The sequence below is a fragment of the Eptatretus burgeri genome, chromosome 1, assembly GCF_056783735.1.
Source record: "Eptatretus burgeri isolate ZD-2024b chromosome 1, Ebu_testis_v1, whole genome shotgun sequence".
NCBI classification, from domain to species: Eukaryota; Metazoa; Chordata; class Myxini; order Myxiniformes; family Myxinidae; genus Eptatretus; species Eptatretus burgeri.
The window spans coordinates 131,655,443-131,673,700 of record NC_140961.1 but is presented as its reverse complement, the minus strand read 5'-3'; the positions used below and the strand labels follow the sequence as shown (position 1 = coordinate 131,673,700).

Genomic DNA, 18,258 nt, shown 5'->3' with positions numbered 1-18,258 from the left:
TGCATTGATCAAATGCTCCTGAAGAGGACTTGACTGAATCGGGAATTGATTTTTAAATAATTTTTTTGTTGCCCAATTTTAACGAAACTTGACACTGCACACCGCAGGAGAATGTTGAGTAATGTGGGCCGAAAATGTTTGTGCTATCATGTACCGTTTTGGCTGTATTTTGGGAACATTCATACATTCATACATACATACAAGATGAGAGTTTTAGTAAAATACGAGACGACCCGTGAACCCGTTGGATTCTTGTTGTGACAGCGGTTGATAAAATAATCATTTAAAAAAAAAATAAACATAGCTCTAGCGAACTATACTGCTGAGGTTGTTTGCATTGATGAAATTTCTCTCGAAGAGAACTTGACTGAATCGGGAGTTGATTTTTTGATTTTTTTTTTTTTGTTTCTCGATTTGAACGAAACTTGATACTGCACACCGCAGGCGAATGTTGAGTCAGGTGGCCCTAAATTTTTTGCGCAATCGTGTACTGTTTTGGCTGTATTTTGGGAACATACATACATATATACATATATACATACATACATATATATATATATATATATATATGTATATATATATATATATATGTATATATACAAAATGAGAGTTTTAGTAATATATAGAATATAGATGAACACAGAAGTATAAGATCAAAATGGCGATGTTTATTTTATGCTTAAAAATAAATCGTTCTTTGTCTATACTAAATGTTTGAGATTTTAAAATAAATTATTTCAAGAAAAAAAAAAAAGATAGCTCCAGCAAACTATACCGCTGAGGTTGTTTGCATTGATCAAATGCTCCTGAAGAGGACTTGACTGAATCGGGAATTGATTTTTAAATAATTTTTTTGTTGCCCAATTTTAACGAAACTTGACACTGCACACCGCAGGAGAATGTTGAGTAATGTGGGCCGAAAATGTTTGTGCTATCATGTACCGTTTTGGCTGTATTTTGGGAACATTCATACATTCATACATACATACAAGATGAGAGTTTTAGTAAAATACGAGACGACCCGTGAACCCGTTGGATTCTTGTTGTGACAGCGGTTGATAAAATAATCATTTAAAAAAAAAAGAAAACATAGCTCTAGCGAACTATACTGCTGAGGTTGTTTGCATTGATGAAATTTCTCTCGAAGAGAACTTGACTGAATCGGGAGTTGATTTTTTGATTTTTTTTTTTGTTTCTCGATTTGAACGAAACTTGATACTGCACACCGCAGGCGAATGGTGAGTCAGGTGGCCCTAAATTTTTTGCGCAATCGTGTACTGTTTTGGCTGTATTTTGGGAACATACATACATATATACATATATACATACATACATACATATATATATATATATATATATATATATATATATATATATATATATATATATACAAAATGAGAGTTTTAGTAAGATATAGAATATAGATGAACACAGAAGTATAAGATCAAAATGGCAATGTTTATTTTATGCTTAAAAATAAATCGTTCTTTGTCTATACTTAATATTTGAGATTTTAAAATAAATCATTTCAAGGAAAAAAAAAAAAGATAGCTCCAGCAAACTATACCGCTGAGGTTGTTTGCATTGATCAAATGCTCCTGAAGAGGACTTGACTGAATCGGGAATTGATTTTTAAATAATTTTTTTGTTGCCCAATTTTAACGAAACTTGACACTGCACACCGCAGGAGAATGTTGATTAATGTGGGCCGAAAATGTTTGTGCTATCATGTACCGTTTTGGCTGTATTTTGGGAACATTCATACATTCATACATACATACAAGATGAGAGTTTTAGTAAAATACGAGACGACCCGTGAACCCGTTGGATTCTTGTTGTGACAGCGGTTGATAAAATAATCATTTCAAAAAAAAAGAAAACATAGTTCCAGCGAACTATACTGCTGAGGTTGTTTGCATTGATGAAATTTCTCTCGAAGAGAACTTGACTGAATCGGGAGTTGATTTTTTGATTTTTTTTTTTTGTTTCTCGATTTGAACGAAACTTGATACTGCACACCGCAGGCGAATGGTGAGTAAGGTGGGCTGAAAATTTTTGCGCTATTGTGTACCGATAACCCTAACAGCTGTATTTTGGGAACATACATACATACATACATACATACATACATACATACATACATACATACGAACAAGAGGAGGGTTTTAGTAATATATAGATAGATAGATAATAAAGCTACAGGATTAAAGCAATGGAAAATTTTATTACAAACGTACCGATTATGTTTCGTGTTCGCCTTCAAAGTAATCTCTCTGGGAGTCTTTACTGTGCATGCTTGCCAACTTCACTGCCATGCTTCAATGCACCCTTGTATGTCGTTGTCTGAAAGGCCATTTAGCTCATTGGTCACGGCTTTCTGGATCTCTTCTATTAAATCAAAATCTCTCCAACTCTCTAGAATATCCTCTTTATCTTTTTGCTGATAACTTTATCCTCTGCCATCAGCAGGCAGCAGTAGCCTCTTCACTCTCTGCAGACCTGGATAAAATTACAAGCTGCTTCAACACGTGGAACATGTCTTTCAATCCTGACAAATCTCATACTCTCACTATGTCTCTCCGAAAGGACCATCTGGACCAAGAAAGTAGATGCATCACGTGGTGGTCCCATGATTATTCAAAATACACATGGCCAAATGAGCTGTCATTCCCCTTAAATATTTTAGTCAATATGTTGCATCACAAAATCTTTGCTTGATCACTCCTGAGATCTGATGTTGTTTTTAAACATTACAGGAAGTTGATGCAGTTTTCCCAGGTAAGGCAAGTGGCTGCAAAATAGAAGGCATAGATGACAAAGGTTTTGCTGGACTCAGGGTTGCAGTTGTACCACTTGTATCATTGATGTTCTCGCCCCCCCCCCCACCTTTGTTCATAAATCATAGGGTCCTTGTTGCGTCGACCCGCTATCCCACTGTCAGTCTGATGCCTCCTGCCCTCCGTCACCTTGCTCGTCCATTCACCTATAACTATAATTTGCACACAAAGAAGGCATTTTTCACAGACAAATGTGTCAAAGATGGAAACTTATAATTCTGGTTTGCACACTTGTCCCTCATGGTTGTTTTGCATTTTAAAAGGAGGTATATCTCCCGACATTTGTCATCTCTGGAATAGGCTCTGTGAAGGAAGGTCTGGAAAGAAGAATATTCAGAAGAGCATAAATATTCAACAAATTCTCCTTCTAGAAATTCTTCTCACCAATATTGATGCCCCACCGACACACGTGAGCACCTCGCGATTGTAATGGATGCAAGTGAATGTGTCACGTTCCCTTTAACACAGCCTTACACATCTGTCAACTCTCACTACTTTGAACTCCAATTTGCATCCTTCCACTGGGAAGCATTACTCTTACACTCACACATTCTTGGCTACAAAATGGCACATTCAAAGGACATTCATGGGGAGTGAATATTGTATAGTACACCTGCAAGTGCTCGGTACATGCTTGTGGGGAGTGAAACTGTATAGCATTGTAATGCAATGCTCGGTACAATCATAGTTTAACACACACCAATGGAGTGTCCCACTATTGTCAAAGAGTATTGGGGAAGTTTTGGGGCTGCACCGATGACATCATCCTTTACTTTTGTGATGGAAACATGCTATAGGTGGTGTGTAGCTATATTTCCATTTGATGGGGATTCCCTGGAATTAAAAAAACTAAATTTGTGAGGTGATTGTACATGCAGTTTGATATCCAATAACTGGGGTCTCATTATTTAAGGTAACTGTGATGGTGGTGTCTATAAAGTTTTCCATGTGAAAGATATTGTGATAATATTGCACTGAAAAAAATCTTGGGGTTTTTTTGGCCATTTTATTATGACAGCAGATATTACAATATAACTATAGTTGATATGATAATGTCACGACAATAAAGACAATATAACGATATTACATTTTGCTCGGGTACCAGACCCGACAGGCTTTGCGCGTGCACCAGGCCCGACAGGCTCTGTGTGGGTACCAGGCCCGACAGGCTCTGTGTTGTTGGGTACCAGGCCCGACAGGCTCTGTGTGGGTGGGTACCAGGCCCGCCAGGCTCTGCGTGGGTACCAGGCCCAATAGGCTCTGTGTGGGTACCAGGCCCGCCAGGCTCTGTGTGTGTACCAGGCCCGCCGTGCTCTGTGTGGGTGGGTACCAGGCCCGCCAGGCTCTGTGTGGGTACCAGGCCCAACAGGCTTTGCACAATGTTATTAATCAGTGGTTTAATCCACAAGGTTTTTTTCATTATATCCTTTTGAAGATAATTTAGGTAAATGTTCTAAATTAAGATTATGGATATTTCTAAGGAAAGCAGAGAAGACTTGCTCATTCTGCAGGAAAGTTAAAGTAGGTTTTAATTAAAATATATATTCATATATATGTATTTAAATACAATGTGTTGTATTAAATGTAGAAGGAAAACGGATACTAAAAATATCTCGGATGTAAAAGTAAAAATCATTGAGTTATTAAAAAGGGACATGTGCAGTGTTGCATCAAAAAGAGTCAATTAATCTCCAAAGGAGATATTAAAAACACAGGGGAACCTAAAAAGAGAAAAGTGAGAGCAACAGGTGGCAATATCAACGAGTTTTTGTTAAAGTCCATTTACAACAATCAGGATTCCTTCAGAATTGCATCTCCCTGGATATTTGCATCTCCCTGGAGGGGGTGTATGTTCCCTCTCCATCCCTTCCCTTCCCTCAAATGGCCGCACTGCTGATACCGCATGTGAAAAGGCTGAATGCCTAAACCTGGTGTTTGCATCTAAATATTGTGTCTGAAACCCATCGCTTTCTGCACCCACCTTACCCAGGTGGGGTAAGGTCCCTGTCTTTTTGTCCCTGTCCATCTGTACCTGTACACCCATCTGTCCCTGGACTCTGTGTCCTTTTCTCCTGACAAAGTGGAGAGCTTTCTGTCAAACCTCGACTCAGATTCTGCAACCGGTCCAGATGGCATCAGCTCATGTGTCCTAAAAACCTGCTCCTCTGCTCTTGCTCACCCTCTCTCTGTTCTGTTCACCCTCTCATTTGCTCAAGGTCATCTGCCATCTGCTTGGAAATCAGCAAACATTACTGCCCTGCATAAAAAGTGCAAAAACAGATCCCTGCAACTACAGACCAATCAGACTTCTCCCAATCATCAGCAAGGTTCTGGAATCCATCAACGATTCAGACATTAAATCCTTCCTCTTCTCCAATGGCTTGATTTCCGATCATTAATTTGGTTTCAGACGAGGTCATTCTACCCTGGATATGCTGCTTCTGCTCTCCCAACAATGGATGGAGGTCCTCAATGCCGGACATGAAATCAGAGCAATATCCCTAGACATATCGCGTGCTTTTGACATGGTCTGACACCGTACCCTGCTCACCAAACTCTCTTCCTATGATATCCAAGGCTATCTCCACTCATGGCTCACAGACTTCCTCTCCTGTCACAGCCAACGTGTGACCCTAAATGGAGTTCTCTCAAATCCCTCTTCCTGTCCAGGCTGTAGTTCCTCAAGGCAGCGTTCTGGGCCCTGTTCTTTTCCTGGTTTTCATCAATGATCTCTCCGACTCTCTGGAAAATCCTCTTTATCTCTTTGCTGATGACTCCACCCTCTGCCATTCCATCTGTCGTCCCTCAGACCGGCAAGCAGCAGCTTCTTTGCTCACTGCAGATCTGGGTAAAATCACAAACTGGTCCAACACGTGGAACACGTCTTTCAATCTGGACAAATCTCACACTCTCACTATGTCCCTCCAAAAGGACTGTTAAGAAAACCCCCACATCTACTTTCTCAACAATCCTCTGGAGGAAGTCTTTTCATTCAAGCTTCTGAGTCTCACTATCTGCCATGATCTTTCTTTGGAAAGCCACATTTCCAACCTGGCCTCCAAAGCCAGTCGCCGACTGGGAATCCTCCGTCGTGCAAAGTCCTTTCTTCGCCCACCTGAGATCCTGACCATATACAAAGCTTTTGTCCACAGCCTGATGGAGTACTGATGTCTCCTCAGGGCTGGTGCTCCTGCCTCTCACCTTTCTCGGCTTCACACTGTGGAAACCAAGGAATTTAGGATCATTGGTATCTCTTGTGGTGAGGCTGAGTCTTTGGGCCTCTCACTCTCTCTCACCACAGGCAGGTCGGTGGTCTTTCTGTCTTCTACCATCTTCTCTCCGGCCTGCTCTGTCTACAATATGTCCATCCAATATTTCCGCAGGGGGCTCAAGGTCCGCCAGCAACCCCCTTCTGGTAAAACTACCAAAATCACGAATCGCTGCTCACCTTCACTCTTTCATTCCTCTTTTTTTTCCCTGCCTTTGGAATGAACTCCCATACTCTCTTAAATCCCATTCTTCCCTCCAGGCCTTCAAAACAGCTGTTCACCACTACCTCTTATCTTCCCACATCTCAAACCACGATTTTTTTCTGTCCCCGTTAATCCACCCCAAACCCACCTCCTTCAAATTCCCTGCTTTCCTTCCTGAAAGTCCCTGTATTGTCCATCTTGTATACCCGTGTTCCTCGCCCATCCCTCTCCCCTCTCCCTTCCACAGATCTAATGTCTGTTCCCTAGTGTTTTATCCTTCCCTCTCCCGCCCCTCTTGTCTCCTGCCCTCCTTGTTGTGCATCGTGTGTTAGCTCTCATACGAGCCTCGACAATGTATACAAAAATAAATAAATAATAGTTTCTGTAGACACGGAACTTCAAACTTTGATGAGAGACGGAAACCCTAAGCTTGATCGGAGCTGTCCTGAACACAGGGTTGATGAAGGTTATATGAAACACAATGTTGATTATGGTAATTGTCTGACATTGATGAACAACAAGGAAATTAGACGCAGGAGGTCATTTGGTCCATCATGCTTGCACCACACCAACACCAGTTTAAATATATCCGTCAAAATGATGTTATCTCGTTTGTGGAATGAGGGGAGGAGGGAGTATGAGAGCACGGTGGCAGGCTCAGGGATATCACAAGGGTGCTAAAAATGAAAAATGGGGATTTTAAATTTAGTTATAGTTTTCCTTTTTGGGAGGGGGCAATGGAGTGGGGAGGGATGGTTGAAGGCAGTTTTAGGGTGAAGAATATACAATACCAACCATACATTATCCCTTGACGAGTTCCTCTCACAGATGTCACATTCAGCACAGATGTACACAATCACCCATCCATACTCGCGTTAATCCCTATACCCATCTATCTCCAAAACTTCCAGGTACCTATCCAATTCCAATTTAAACTTATCTACTGTTTCTGCTGCCACTACATTTCCAGAGAGACCATTCCATGGATTATCTCCTCTCTCGGTGAAAGGATGAAAAAAATTAAAAATGAAGCTGATCGAGAAATGAGAAAAAGAAAAAATAGAGAAAAAACACAATTGACCCCGACGGAGCTGTCACACCAATCACTTTTAAAATGGTACGTGCTGCCACCTTAATCGATGCTCCACATTTTATGGAGGACATAAGAGCATGGAAAACCCTCCAGGTTGTTGTTGATAAGCCCTGGTCGGTTCTGCTTGAACTGCTAGAACTGACCCATGACACAGCTGATCAATCTCCTGAAAGTGACCCAGAGATCCCTCACATCTAAAATGATGTGGTCTTGCCTTTGTGGAGCCAGGGTCTTTCAGTCTTCCATAATGTGTTTTGTTTGTGGAGCGGTCTGGCAGAGGTTGCAGGTGTTGTCATTGGTGTCATCGAGTCTACGTTTGTACTGTAAAAACTGTGGGTGGTATCTACAGCGTGAAATGTGAACACAATCAGATCTGGGAAGTAATTTCTGTGCGGCAACAATAGGTGGGGGTTTATTGCCCAGGATACTGTTTGGGCCCGGATTATTTATTGCGTTTTGGTGATGTATGGATGTATTTTTTGTAGTTGTCATAAATCGGTGGGGCGATGTTTTGAATAATGCTGTAGTATCTTTCTGATGGAGCAATGTGTCTCTGGATCTGTGGGTGGTTGGACATGTCGTTGCATGTAATGGGTGATTAGAGTTGACACCTGCAACTGCAAAGAACTGTTTACCTCTCATGTCCAAGTGATGTTTGTTTTTAACATTTTTTGCCTTTGTGTGTTTTGGTGCTCGATGGGTGTTGTTAATCTGCAACCTGTGATGATGTGAAGGGCTTTGTTTTGTCTGGTCTGCAGGATGTGGAGATGTGGGTTTAATCGACTGGAAGCCCAAGATCAGCTGGCGTAGTCAATGCTTGATTTAATGTCCTGCTTGGATACGAATGATGCTGTTTCTTTGTGATGTCCGAAGCCGGTACCTGTAAGTACCCCAAGTGTGTTCAGCCTGGGTGTGCATATCTTTTTTTTTTTAATATTCGTGATGTGATCTGAGAATGACATGGATGTGTTAAAAGTGACACCTAGTATTTTTGGTTGGTGTGTGTGTGTGGGATAGGGATGGTGTTGAGTGTGATGTATGGTGTTGTGCTATGTTTCTTGGTGTAATTTGTTAAAAGACTGACTGTTGAGTTTGAGGGAGCTACTTTTAATTTTTTAGGGTGAGCCAGGTTTATAGGGTGCTGAGGAAGGGTTGAAGTTGTGCTGTGGTTGTGTTGATGTTGCTATGGGAAGAGGTATGTTCTCAGGTGGTTGTGGAATGTCGTGCATCAAAAGATTAAAGAGTGTGGGGGAGAGGACTGAGCTTTGAGGGACTCTGTAAGGAAAATATCACATGTGTGATAACTTGCCTTAAAAGCTACATGTGACTGTCTTCATGATAGGGAGTTGGCAAGCCAGTGTTTCGTGTTCTTGTGTATGTTTGTGTTGACCATTTTGTTTGTGAGTAACAGTTTTGCGATGTCGTTCATATGCTGTGCTGATGTCTATTGTGGTGAGAATAGTGTGTTTGGCGGTTTTCTACTGCTCAAGCCATCAAAGGTGTTTTGTGTGAGGTTTGTGAGGAGAGTGGTAGTTGAGTGGTTTGGTGTAAATCTATGTTGGGTGTGTGAGAGTGGGATGTGAGGGTTTGTGAGTCTAAGTATTACGTGCTCTGTAACTTTGGAGGGTGTACAATGTAATGTGATTTTACATAGGAGGCTGCTTTGGTGGGTACATTGTTTGGTTTAAGGAAGGTAATGGTGTTGTCAAGTTTCCAAATTTGTGGAATTTTTTAGTGTTGATCAGAGAAGTTGCTTCTATTTGTACGGGCTGATATGCCGTGTCGTCCAAGGTGTTTTAAATGCAAATCGGAGATGTTGTCAGGGCCGATACCCGATGGATTGTTGGAAGGGTTAAATGAGGATGGAAAAGCTCATGGGTAGCGACGGAAGGTGACCTGAGATGGTGTTGCACAGCTAAGTGATTGTATCTTACACTATTTCCTGATCCTTTACAACAGGTGAGTACAGAGTTCCAGTCTGCCACCGTACCCTGTTTCCTAGCCTTTTAAGGCATTCTTGCTTCAATTGTTCGTTCTTATGTGCAAGGTTATAATGGCAGCTTGTGATTTCCCTCAAACAAAGACCACTTTATCACGACGTCCTTGGAGATCTGAACATGTGCTTAGGTATTGGATGTAGCAGCAAAACTCCCTTAATGACCCTCTCTCTCATGTGTCAAAGCAATCCCACGACCGCAGATCATAGCCCCCCCCCCCCTCCGAGGTCTTCATCGCCATGCCTGTCTCATTTTGTTGTTTATGGCTGGTAAACATATGCTAATTGGTTTTCAAAGGAGATTTAACTTTTCCGAATAGACATGCCCACTTTGCCCATGGGGCTTGCCTTATTGGTTCCATTGTGCTGAACCAAGTGGAGAAGAAATGTTTCGGGACAAGCTGTGACTCATCCCGAACAGTGCCATTTTCCTTGGAGCGTTGTTTGTATCCCAGTATGCAGTTGGAGGCCACACGTCATCCTGTTCGGTGTTTAACCGTTCCGTGTTTGTGTCTGCAGAGGCTGCTCGGTGTTTCCACAGGAGGGGTGTGCCATGCCTTGATGGGAAGGTGAGTGTGGACCATTGATGTAGACAAAATAACCAACAGAACTCCATTGTTTTTTTCGTGTGTGGAATGCATTTTCTGTTGATCATGTGTAACGATGAGGTGCTGAATGATTTGAAGCAGGCCAGAAAAAAAGATTTTTGTGCTTCAAACTCAGCCGGACATTTTGCTCAAATGCACAGTGTGGAACACCAATGGAGTTATTCTGTACAAGGGTCTATTCTCATGGAAGATCTTTTATAAACAAGGGTGAAGCGTGAATCAATAGCACCATGTCGAGAAATTAAAGGACATTTCAGTAATTGCACTCATGGCTCAAACACTGGGGCTAATTGGCTCGGAGGGATGGCATCATCCATTGGTGGTTTAGCACGAAGAGCTGATTCGCAGCCACTTTCATCAAGCTGAGAGAATAGCAAAACTGAGGGCAGAGGTTGAGGGCTCATTCGCGGGAACGTTTAGAGCTGAGATGGCTTTGATTTGGACAGTTGATCGATGAAACGTTCAATCGGTGTGCGACTTCATGGAATGATAAATGAGACTTCAGTACAGAAGTGGAGGAGAGCTCAGAAGAAACCTCAAATCTGTTTGTGGTAACTTCTGACCCTCCCCATCTCCTCCAGGACCCACATGGTCTTCCGGTAACCCCTCCATGGCTAAACACCCCAAATTAAGGCTGACTGTACACCTAGCTCCTTTGATCCTTTTCTTCTCCCATTTGTGGAATCGCCTTGCAGAGGGTCCTCCAATGTTAGTCTTCTCTCCAGGGTTCCAAGCAGGCACTGCACCACCAACATGTCATCTCCTATTCTGACCCATTATCTTTTCTAATCCCCGATGAACCTCCCATAACCACCCTCTTATTTGCAGGTGACTGTCTCCTCTCTCTCTCTCTCTCTCCTGTTCATTCATTCCCTTGATAGTCATGTCCATTTGTGGATCCATACTGCACCACTGTCAGTATGTTACCTTTTCACCCTCTATCACCTCTCTCTTCTATGAGCCTCGTTCTCGGAGAGACAACATCACGTATGATGTGATGCATCTCTGGATGAATGTGTGCTGCAGGGTGAATGAGCAAAATGGCATTTTCCTACATCTACCTTTGCTTTCAAAAGTATTTATTCTTAATCATTATTGGTGAAAGCAAACTTTTGTTTAAGAAGCTTGAAAGCATGACAGAACAAAAGGTTGTGTGCAGGGGCCAGGGATGTATTTCGATGTGCAAGGTGGTGTGTCCAGATTTACTAATGTGTGAGCCATTGCCCTAAGTTCTTCTGTGTATTTGTGTGTCCATCGGATGGTTTTGCGAAGCATTTGTGCATGGCACAAAAGTATTCCCCTACCATCTGATGAAACCCGACACCTCCACCCAGGATACTATGACTGTAGTTGTTTGTGGTTATTGAGTGGAAGTTTCATCGCCATTAATTCCAGATAATCCTCGAGTGTTGTGTTCTGTGGCTTGGTACATTTTTGAATTTAACTTTGCTAATTACCCAATTTAAATCCTCTTTCAAAGAATGCTGTTTCAAGGTAAATCTTTGTGTTTGTCATTTTTATTTACTTTATGGGTGTGTACATTTGCACGTGTGTGTATGTATATAAACTGTATTACCACAATGGCATTTGGCACCGGTGTGTGTTTTATTGGTTTATTGGTCGTTGGTTATCTCCATATCGGGGTTTCAGAAAGTGGAATGGAGACCTCTCCCAGGTCTCAAAGTATTCGTGTGTTCGTGCAAGTTGTTGTTGTCTGCTATCTCCATATGTGTGTGGGTTTCAGGAGGTGAAACGTAGACCTACCACGTCTCAAAGTATCCATCTCCGCATGTGTGTGCATGTGTCGTTGATTGGTATCTACACTTGCGGGTTTCAAAAAGTGAAATGGAGCCCTCCCAGGTCTCAAAGTATTCGTGTATGTGTGTGTGTTGTTGATTGGTATCTCCATACGTGGGTTTCAGAGTGTGGAATGGAGTCCTCCCAGGGTGGTTTCAAAGCATCCACCTTCATTTCAGTAAGGGGTCATGATTCATGGACCAAGCTGTGAAGCTTTCTGTTGTCAAAGTTTTGTGCCTAGGGCTCTCTTCACTATCGTCACCGAGTCCCGCACATCTTCCAACTGTAGTTCGTTTGTAGTCATATTCCCAGTGATGTTTTTTAATATCTCTGTGAGGTTCTTTGTCATCATTCCCGAAGCTCCAATTCTCACTGGTACAACTTTGGCATTCTTCAGCTTTCAGGATCTTTTCACTTCATTCTGAGGTCTTGGTGTTTTGTCATTTTCTTGATTTCTGCATTTAGTCCTAAATCACTGGTATTAACACCTCACTTAGCAATGCCTTCTTCTCTTTTTTGCACCCAAGTATGATATCTGGTCATAAAGCTTTGTTTTCGATGTTCACGCTCGATGGGATCATTCGGTCGTATGTGAGCGGGACTTCCATGTTTTCAGTGGTTTCTTTTGTTTCATTTTCCCACAAATTTTCTGAAACTGAGATATCAAAGATTTGTAGATACTTGTACGTGCCCTTAAAAAAAAAAAAAAAAAAAAAAAAAAATCAGAATAATAATAAATAAATAAACCACACAGGCCGTTTCTTCGCTCTCACGTGCCCGTACGTGCGTGACCCGGAAGTTCGATATTATTCGCAGTGTCGATTATTCGCAATTTATTTTTAATACCCAATTATTCAATTAGCGCCAACGTATTTTACCTTTTCGCAATGTCGTGGCAAGGAAAAACAAAAAGAGAAGAGAAGAGAGAGAAAAAATTTACTTCCTGGTTCGGAGCATACCAGCACTCTGATGTTCCCAAAATTTATACACCGTCTAATATGAAAACGATCATAACTTGGGCCATTGTGTTTATCTATAAATGTGCATAAGAAATCGAGAAATTATTAGAATACACAGTCATCACTCTCCGGAAGCCTGTACGTTGTAACCGTAATGGGGAACGCGGCTGAGGTTCCCTTCCCCATCGGCCACGCCCACGCAACAACGTGTCTTGCCATTGGTTGTAACCCTAACCTTGTAGGGTCTTGTAACCCTAACCCTAACACACACACACACACACACACACACACACACACACACACACACACACACACACACACACACACACACACACACACACACACACACACATTGCTGGAATTATAGATAGATGCCAGTGCATTACTTTACAAACTCTGCTGTGTGGTTGTGTGTGCAGCTGTTCTGAAATGAGGTTTTTTTTCTCTCTTTTTTTTTTTCCTTCTCCTTCTCTCACTTCCTCACTCCCTCACCTCCTCACTCTCTCCATCCCTCTGTCTCTCTGTCTCTGTCTCTCTGTCTCTGTCTCCCTCTCTCTCATCCCCTCCTCGCACCCTCCCTCCCACAGTGTATAGTAACTTTTGGTGAGGGCTCGCTTCCCCCCTCCCTTTCCTCACTCTTCTCCACTTTCTCGTTTCCCCTCCCTTCTCCCTCTGTCCTCTCCTCTCCCCTCCTTCTGCCCTCTGCCTTCTCCCCTCCCTCCATCCTTTCCTTGGAAATGGCTGGGAGGAAGGAGGGAAAGGGGTGGGGTGGGAGTCTGGAGGGAGGGGGATAGGGGGATGGGGTGGGAGGAGGGAGGGGGATGGGGTGGGAGGAGGGAGGGGGATGGGGTGGGAGGGGAGGGGGTGGGAGGAGGGAGGGGGATGGGGTGGGAGGAGGAAGCGGAAGGGGTGGGAGGAGGAAGCGGAAGGGGTGTTGGGAGGGACTGGCGTTGCCTGGCAATGCCAGGTACCTTTGCTCATAATAATCTTCCATATATTAATACTGAAGGACCAATTTTGTGCTCCTCCTAGCGGTCGCGTCACGTTTTTCTCGGTACTGTGACCTGGACTTAAAGAAACTTCGTACCTGTAAGAGTGCATCGCACATAGTGGCAATAGTCAAACTTCATCTCTGAAGCAGAATAAACACTTCGTTTTACATTCGTTTACATGGCGACGTGTGATGTCACCGCTGAAAGGTGTAATTCCACTCCTCGAAAATAGCGTCTCCAATGTAAAACCCTCTTCTGTACATGCTGACTACCTCAGAATGTGAATTTGACACAAAAAATGTAACAAGAAACATTGTATCTATATATTAGAAACTTCGTACCTGTAAGAGTGCATTGCACATAGTGCCAATAGTCAACCTTCAACTCTGAAGCATCCGTCTGTGACGGGGTTTTGGCTCGTAATAATTAATAATGCAAATTGAAATGTTGATATTTCCTGTTGATTTATTGGATTTTCAGCTCAGACTATTCACAGATGTGATTGTTGGTATCATGACGAGGCTGCCATCTGCAAACATCCATCAAAGTTTGGGGCCTTTGCCTTTTTTCAGGGCTTTTTACTCCCTCTGATGGTGCATTCTTTCCAGATATTGAAGGGCATAATACTCAGTGGCTTTTGTTTCCTCAAGCGAAGTCTGAAAGAGCAGGTCATGATTTACGGGATTTTTTTTAGTTTGACTTGCACTCGCTGACATTTGAGAGGCTTGATATGACGTATCTTATAATGATTGCTTTCGGACATTATCGTGGGTGGAACTCCAAGACCTATCAGCAGAGAGGGGGAGGAAATTAATGTTCTTACCATGCGGTGTTTCAAGCCCAAACACACTCCTTCTCTGTCCGTCCCACAGGCCCCACGCCATTTTCCGATGCTGTGCACGGCCTCTCACCACCTACGTCGCATCTTGGCTCAAGCCGTGACTCAGTGCCGTGAGCTTGCCGGGGGTTCCACGGTGCTGGCTCGTTTTGCTGCCACCGCAGGTAAATGGGCTTCAAATATCTGAGCCTCCTTTCCTCCCCGCACGATTTACCTTCCTTTCACTGTGCAGTCTCCTTTGTCAAAATGCTTCAGATATTGACCATGATTTATTCTGTTAATATTGCTCACCTCTTTGTTATACATGCAATAGATGAAATCGAGTAGACATTTATTGAGGTATCCTAACTGTAGTGGGAAGTTGGGAGGAAGAAGCTCACGTTTCGGGCATTGATCCTTCGTCGATGTTAAAAGAGCTGGTTTATTCCGATTGTTTTCTTGTTTGCTGATGCAGATCAACACTAGCTTGAACGAAGCCGACTAGTTCTTCATTTTACTTTGTTATACATACGCCTGTGACACAGACAAAGCAATGTGTAATGATGTACCATGGGTGTGAGCAGTGTGTGCGTGTATGCATTTACATGCATGTTTGTATATTCACCTCTTGCATGATTATGCATATCCATCTGACTTGATCAGGGTGAGGTTATAACATTAGACATAAACAAGAAAGACCACACAAATGTCATGTTTTTTGTTTGTGTTTGAAACGATAACAGAGACAAAAAACAAGCATCACAAGAATGAAACATCCTTAATCGTAGAAATTCTTTTTTGCAGAATGTGGATTCAAACCAGAAATCCCATTCAATTAAAACAATATGATGAAAGGTTCACACCTGAGGAATCAAAATCAGTTATAAAATATCTATAACATGACATGTCGTTGTACTTGTTTATCCAAATCCTTTACCAACCCTTTAATCATCCACCTCTCCCACCCAATCCCTGTGCATGTTCCCTTTAGACAGTTCATTATCACTCTTCCCTGCATTGTTTACCTCTTCCATGGGCTTTGGCACCAGTTTTTATTCATAGAAAAGGCTCTTTATAGAGGATCCTGTACATTTAATACATGTCGGACAAAGATTTTGGGAGGCAGTGTGCTTTACTTGAATTATAAGGACAAAAGCAGACAATGTGAAAACCAAGGTAGTTGCTAATTCCAACAGTAACTACCGGTTTGCGGTTGTGGAACAAGAGTAAAACTAAACAATAAAACAGTTTTAGTTAGACACTGTGAAAAAATATAAGTGCTGATTTTTCAGGCATAGCACTTCCTCTTCTCCCTGCAGTTTGGAAGAGTTTCTAACATTAGTGGGTTAGTGATATCACTGATGACCTCACTGCTGCCGCACTGTGGTTGAGCAGTAGCTATATTGGATAGAAATATGAATGTCATATGCAAGGTATTGGATGAAATAAAGAAAAGGAAATGTAAAGAAAGCACTAAAAGGGGAAGAAAATAGTGAAGAATGATTATTAAATGGTTAATAATGTTTTAACAAAGGAAACCCTTCATTTAAACCATTTGGTGCTGATGTTCCAACTAAATAAAAGTCGTCTCCTTCCTGCCCCCTCACAAGGGAGGGGGGTTATTTGCGCTCACAACCTGACCTTGGGTACTACCAACACGGATGCAAAATTTGGTGAAGATCGTGCCAGCCCTGTTGTTTTTTTTTTTCTATGATTTTCAGATGTATATACAGTTGTTATAGAAAATCTACACCCCTTTCAAAATTTTCACCTTTTGTTGCCTTATAGCCTGGAATTAAATTTCATTAAATCAGACTTTTTCCACCTTTATTTATGCATTGTAACCCACAACTTGCAAGTGAAAAACAAATTCTATAAACTTCAGAAAATTAACAAGTCTGAAGACGACAATGGTTCACAAGCAGTATTTGACGATGTAGATTGTTTCAGAAGTCAAGGATGAGACAATGTGATAATTTTTGACCAAGTTACAAAAATGATCAACATGATGTGGTACGGGTGACGGGTTGTGAGCTGCAAAATGTCGAAAACCCGGTTTCGTTCAACAACTTTCAAAATTTGACCTTTGCATAACCTTTAAAGGTCACAAAACAATGTTGTGGACATTAAAATAAAGAAACAGGATATGTGCTATGGCTTATTGGAGTTAGTTCGTCAAATAAGGTTGAAACCCCAGTTCGATTCCCACAACTTTGAAAATTTGACCTTTGTGGTCTTTAAAGGTCAAAAGTCAAGGATTATGACCTTTGGTGCAAAACCTCCTCTGGAACATTCCAGGAACAATATAACGTCATATAGGCTATATGGCATTTTGCACTCCTCGGATTATCCATACTTTGATGAAATTAGCGTAAAAACAAACTTAAAGGGGGCGCCATGGGCAAGGTGTTCGAGATAGAGCAAAATGATTTCAAGACTTTATGTGGGGAATGACCTCAAGATTATTCATTAAAAATATTGTCATCCTCCCTCTCAAAGTTTGGGCGGTCGAATGATTTTTATGTCAAAATTCGCAATTTTCTAAGTTTTTGACCTTGTGACCTTGTCCTTGGGACGAAAATGAAAAATTGGACAACGACAAGTTTTAGATAATTCATTTTGCTATTCAAATACCTAAGAACCCATTCCATTCAGTCAATTCCCGAGGAGAAGATAGATTTTTAATCCGACTACCCCTAAAAATGGCTATTTTTTGAGCGTGGCTCCGCCCACAATGGGCACAGCATGCCCTCATCCAGGAAAACACAACTAGACATTGATATCGAACACATAACCAAGTTTCATCAAGATAGGATCAAAGTCCACAGAGTTATGCTCTGGACAGACAGACACACAGACAGACAAGCCGGTAGGTGGAAATGGGTAGTCGACTACCCAATAGAACCTGACGCGATGGGCCCGTTCGATGGGGAATGACCTGAGGATTAAGCACATGAAAATTCATGATTCTAGCTTCAAGGGTGAATGCTGCAGATTGTTTTTTCGTGAAAATACCCCCACATTTAGAGTTTTTTTCGGCTGTTGCTTGGCAACGGAGGGGTCCATAGCAACGGTTCTTTCTCACACGTAACTAGGACATACCATGAACCTACCATACCAGTTTCATGTATATCTGACTCATCGTCTCTGAGATATAACGAACTTCGTTTTTTTATTGTTTTCGACCAGGGTTCATTCAAAGTCTATCTTCTCCGACAGTTTTCATAGGATCCGGCTGGAAATTTTTGACAATATGGCTGAATGTACTGCCAACAGTCACTCGTGGCTCGATTTTTGATTTTCGAAAAAATTATTTTTTTATGATTTTAAAAAAAATTCAAAGTCCCGTTGCTAGGTAACGGTGGTGCCCACAGCAACGGTTCTCATTTGCACACAACTAGCTCATGGTATGAACCTACCAACCAAGTTTCATCGAAATCGCCATTGTATTGACGGAGCACTGAACCGAACAGAGGACAGACAGACAGACAAACATTTCGACGGAAAAAGTGATAATAAGGGAAGAACAAATTAATTTTTTTTTTTTCGACTAGATCGACTACCCAACACACACATACATAACGAATATAGTGGTCACTATGGCTGTAGCTCGTGAACCAATTAAAAATATAAAACGAGAATATCTTGGTTGGATAAGTGTCCACCCTCCTCAGTTAATACTTTGT

General features: G+C 41.9%; 1 long non-coding RNA gene across 1 annotated transcript in view; it reads left to right on the top strand.

Moving 5' to 3' along the window:
* The window catches only part of LOC147035432 (uncharacterized), a 136,287-nt gene extending 120,064 nt beyond the window's left edge, over nucleotides 1-16,223 (top strand). The window contains exons 2-3 of the long non-coding RNA XR_015062483.1: nucleotides 9,919-9,968; nucleotides 14,628-16,223. This is a non-coding gene — a long non-coding RNA (uncharacterized LOC147035432). The remainder of the gene's footprint in view (nucleotides 1-9,918; nucleotides 9,969-14,627) is intronic.
* The last annotated feature ends 2,035 nt before the right edge of the window (nucleotides 16,224-18,258 follow it).